Source organism: Haemaphysalis longicornis, unplaced genomic scaffold (assembly GCF_048455015.1).
Source record: "Haemaphysalis longicornis isolate Haplotype H1 unplaced genomic scaffold, Haemaphysalis longicornis Haplotype H1 scaffold_16, whole genome shotgun sequence".
In the NCBI taxonomy this organism is placed as follows: domain Eukaryota; kingdom Metazoa; phylum Arthropoda; class Arachnida; order Ixodida; family Ixodidae; genus Haemaphysalis; species Haemaphysalis longicornis.
The window spans coordinates 11,948,041-11,953,297 of record NW_027526266.1 but is presented as its reverse complement, the minus strand read 5'-3'; positions in this window follow the sequence as shown (position 1 = coordinate 11,953,297).

The following is a 5,257-nucleotide window of genomic DNA, read 5'->3' as shown; positions in this document are numbered from 1 at the left end:
TGTAGTGTGGGAATGCATACACGTCTCTCCTATACCGAGGAATATGCGTCCTGAACACAATAAAGAAAGAAAACGCGAAAGAGCGAAAGCCTTACAAAAGAGATTTAAAAACTCTGAGAACGTGGTCTACGTGGACGCCGCGGAATACGCAGCCCGCGATGCCATGACCATGGTAGCTATCGATTGCAACGGCAATTCCGTAACTAGCGGCACGTTACTGACGTCGTCGCCGGATGCGGCAGAAGAGGCGGCCATTGTAATGGCGATGGCCTCCACGAACGCTAAATTTATTGTCAGCGACTCTAAAACTGCAATTAGGAATTTTGCAAAGGGGCGGATCTCGTCCGAGGCACTGAGAATTTTGGTCGGCTTCAAAGACCGGAGAAAGGTCCAAATTCTGTGGACGCCGGCACACTCTTTTCATCGTGGTAACGAGAACACTCACGACGCGGCTCGAGGTTTGGCTAACCGAGCCGATCACGTCGAGGAAACATCTGAGCACTTCTCGCGCACTGGGATGGGGAGTGACCACATGGTCTCGTACAGACATAATTAATCATTACAGATTCGAACGGGTTCAGTATCCTCCCCCTCACTGTACTCTCAACAAATGGCAATATGTAGCATGGCGCCTCTTACAGACAAATACATTCCCCAATCCGGTCATGTACAGCCATTGTTACCCAGGGCTCTACACGAGCGAATGTAAGCTATGTACGAGCAGGGCAGACATGCGCCATATTATTTGGGAATGTCCCTAGAAAAAGAATTCACTAGGTGCATTGCTTTTAATTAAGACCGAGGAGCAGTGGGAGACCGTTCTGCGCAGCTCCGATCCGGATGTACAGATCCGGGTTGTCCAAATGGCCGAAGACGCCGACGGAGCCCAAGGACTTCTGGCCGCCGTCTGAGGGGGTGAAGGGGCTCGGCCTCCTTTGCATCAAAACAATGTTGGACAAATGAATGTTGTTTCTCTCTCTCTCTCTCTCTCTCTCTCTCTGAGTGCAGCAGCAGCGGCCCTTTCATCAGCCAACTCATTGCCCGTAACCCAGCGTGTCCCGGAATCCAGAAGACGGTTACATTCAGATTCGAGGCATACGCGTACATTAAAGATTTAAAAACCAGATTGACAACGTAATTTTTGCAAGACCATTGGGACGATCATGTAGGCACGACGCTTAGTGAATCCGTGAAAATGATGGAGTTACGATATAATGTTCGTTGATATGATTTAAAACAAGGAGTATACCATATGCTTCCACCGTAAAAATGCTGGAATTCACATTCATGGTTTTACAAGCGCTGAAATTCGGTCCGTGTGCAGCACAAGACACCACAATGAACGTTTTTGAAGCATCAGTAAAAAAATTCTGTTGCCCCATATTTCGGCTGGAGGTACATGAAATACCCTCCTTCAGGAAGGCCACTACAATAGCCTCCCTCCAAGATTTTTGGATGTGCCCCGAAAGCACTATGTTGTTGTATAGGTGTAGGAGTGTTTCAAGAGTGTCTGGGTGTAGGTGTTGTATCATGGTGTATGTAATCTTATCTGCGCCTGGAGCTGAAGGTTTACATGTGCTCAGGGCAGCCGTCAACTCATAGAGTGTAACTTCAGAATTGTAACCAGATTTTGACCTGTTATTGTCATGTGGGGACTTCTTTTCACAAGTATTTTTGTGTTTCAGGAAAGTGTTTGTGTAGTGTGCAGAGCTTTAAACGTGTTGGAAGTGTTGTGCAAGAGTGTTAGCCTGGTGTTCGAGTGTGTCCCCTGTTGTACTGACCAGGGGCAGGCTATCAGTATGTTGTCCTTTAAGTTTGCGTATTCTTGTCAATACCATGTGTCCCTCTGTGTATGTGTAATGGATGTAAGAAAGGTGCGCTAACTCTCTCGTTTTGCCTCACGGCGCACACGTTTTTCTAATGCCTTGGCCCGTTTGAACAACAAAAGATTACCCGACGTGGGGTACCGACGGAGGATACTCCGCGCCTTGTTCTGGGCCTCTCGCACCCGCCTACAGTCCTCATTCCACCACGGCCTCCGCTGGTTGCGTGGGGCACCAGACGAGTGGGGAACGGACTTCTCGGCGGCGTCGAGGATGTGCGCCGTGAGGAGTTGGGTAGCTTCTTCAACGTGTAGGTGTCCAATGGATGTGTGGTGCAGTTTGGATGTTTCTGTAAATGTACTCCAGTTCGCTCTATCTTCATTGAACTTGTTATGGGAAGGTGAACTGTTCGGGCCTTTACCTATGTATGTTAATGTGGTTGGGAAGTGGTCACTACCATATGGGTGAGTGCCAACATCCCATTTCAGAGATGGAAAGAGTACTGCCGAGCCAATAGCCTAGTCAAGGTGTGAATAAGCATTGCGCCCTATATTATGGTATGTAGGCTTGTTTGTATTGAATAGGCATGCTCCCGATGATGTTACATATTTTTCGATAAGGCGACCTCGGGCATCTGTGCGAGCAGAGCCCCAAAAAGAGTTATGTGCGTTGAGGTCGCCTAAAAGAATGAAAGGTGCGGGTAGCTCATCTACAAGGCCCTCGAAATCCGAGCTCGAGAGCTGGAAATCAGGAGGGATGTAAACTGAGCATAGTGTTATTAGCCTATTGAAAATTTTGGTACAAATGGCAACAGCCTCAAGGACGGTCTGTAACTGGATAGAATGACGCGCCAAGAACTTTCGGGCAATGATGGCCACACCCCAGGAATATGTACCACCACCGTCCCTGTCCTTCCTAAATACCAGGTAACTTAAGAACGGCTTTGGTAACATAAAAAACGACTTTGAGTGTGATCTTCACGAAGAGTTCTCATTTTCTACCGATGGTATTGAGTGTTCATGTGCTAGAAGTCTAGCAATATAGTTCTAGTAATCTATCGCATACTTTTTTCAAGCATTGATAACTCTTAATGGTGTTGAAACTGTTTAAACTATGCAAATCAAAATCATCTAACATCTGTCTTGGGAGGGGACGTCAACGTATGCATGCTACAACCATCATCCTCCCACCATGAATTAGAAAAACTGCTGTTATCAAATGGTTTCAGTCAACAGATCGAAATCGCTACGCGTTTTATAACGAATACGCAAACATTACTAGATGTTTTCATCTGAAAAAACCCCACTGACTAAATAATTACATGTGTGCTTCAATCAAGCATCAGTGATCACATACCCATCTTTCCGTTTTCAAGAAAACCTACACATTGAAGAAAACCTGAATTTATGATAAATGTGAAAATTCAAAATATTGTGAGCGCGTATGTCGTGTCGGCACCGCCTCGACACTCCCAGGGACTGTTCGTACAATCTAGGCAATCTCCTGCATTGCCTCCTAGCAGTAACATTATCATTCTCATTAACATTACCCAATCCTCTTCGCTCGTGCATCTTCATCATCGCTCTCGGTACGGTGTTCGGAACCGACTGGATCACCGAATAAACGTCTCGGTTCACCCGTTGCTCAAGGGCCTTACAATATCAACAGCAGCAGTTTGGAAACCTTTCGTTAAAGCTCCGCTGAAATAAATTTTGACAAAGTATATCATTCCGGCAACCCAGATGAAGCATATGAGGAGTTTTTGGGCCTCTTCAGGAAGGCATACTCGCAAACTTTTCCTCTAGTTAACGTTCAAAAGTCTATGAAGGCACGTAAGTCTCATATTTTAAACGAATGCTTGTAATTAATAAATTGGAAAGATAAACAGTACAGCAAATTTTTAACGACACGTAATCCAGCTGACTGCGAAACATCTAAGAAACACAGAAACAAAACCAATACCCCAATTCCGCATACGAGGCAACAGTATTTCTATAACTACTTTGAACTAGGTTGCAATCAAAAGCCAGACAAAGCCTGGAAAAAAATTATTAACTGCTAAACCGCTTCCCAAACCAGCAACGCATAACGCAATTGACAGTAAGCAAAGAAACGATTAGTTGCACTGATTTAGCTAACTCCTTCAACCAATACTTTCAGTTCTCATTCTCCTGAGGCTGCAAGTGCTGCCACCAAAACAGATGCGAGTCTGTTTTTTGTGCCTACATCTGAAACTGAGGTAGGCTTAACATATAAATCGTTTGCAAATAGCTCAGCACGCGACAGATAAAGTTTTTAAGTCGTACCCGGTGAAACGTGTTTTCGATGTAATTGTCACTCCAATTACGTACGTACACAATCTTTCCCTAACGATCGGTATACTTCCAAAGAAGATGCATGCATCGAGAGTGACTACTACTTTTAAAGGTGGGGACAAACATTTTCTGATAAATTACCACCCGATCTCGATTCAACCGGTGTTTTCCAAGGGTGTGGAGAAATTATTGCACATTTAAATTCATTATCCCGGAACAATTCGGTTTTCGCAAGAACAGGTTTACAGAGCTTGCCCTTCTTACCCAAAAAGAATTTATTTTGAAAGCATTTGAAGAAAAAAAATTGTAGGTCGAGTATACATAGATCCTTCAAAAGCGTTTCTAGCAAAACTAGGACTGCATGGCGTAAGAGCCATTCATTTGGCTTGAATAAAAATGTATTTACAAAATGGTACGCAAGTAGTCTCAGTTGGTGAACACTCATCGGATTCACGGCCATTATATGCGGGCATTCCTCGGGGAAGTATTCTTTGGCACCTTCTAATTAACGTTTACGTTAAATATATTAGTACAATTAGCCAAGCTCCACAGTACTTCAAATAGGCAAATAATACTACACTCCCATTTTCCAGCTGTAATTGCCAAACTCTTGATCTGAGATAAACAAAACACTTTTAGAGTTGCATGGTTGGAGCGTAGTGAATTCCTTCGAAATTAACACTACCACAACTAAAGTTGTTCTCTTTTCCCCTAGGCAGTCAAGCGCACTCCTAAATGCAAATATTAACACTCGCACTGAAGCTATAGAATTATAGATTCCGTAAAAACACGTGCGTGTACTATTCAACACAATGATGTCTTGGAATGACCATGTAAACAATTTAATTATATGCATATCAAAAATTTTAGGAATGCTAGCTAAATTCAGCATTTTTTCGAACTGCTCTTAAACTGCATAACTATACTCGTTGTTTATGTCTCACCTAAATTACTGCTTTTTTGTGTGGGGAAATACAACCAAAACAACCCTAAACCGAATGCACGTGTTACAAAAAAAGCAACACGACTTATGCCTGGCGTAGAGCAGAATGCAAATACAAGAAATGTATTCAACAAATTTTTTTTTTCAGTTGACAACCTTCATACCTTCAACCTGGC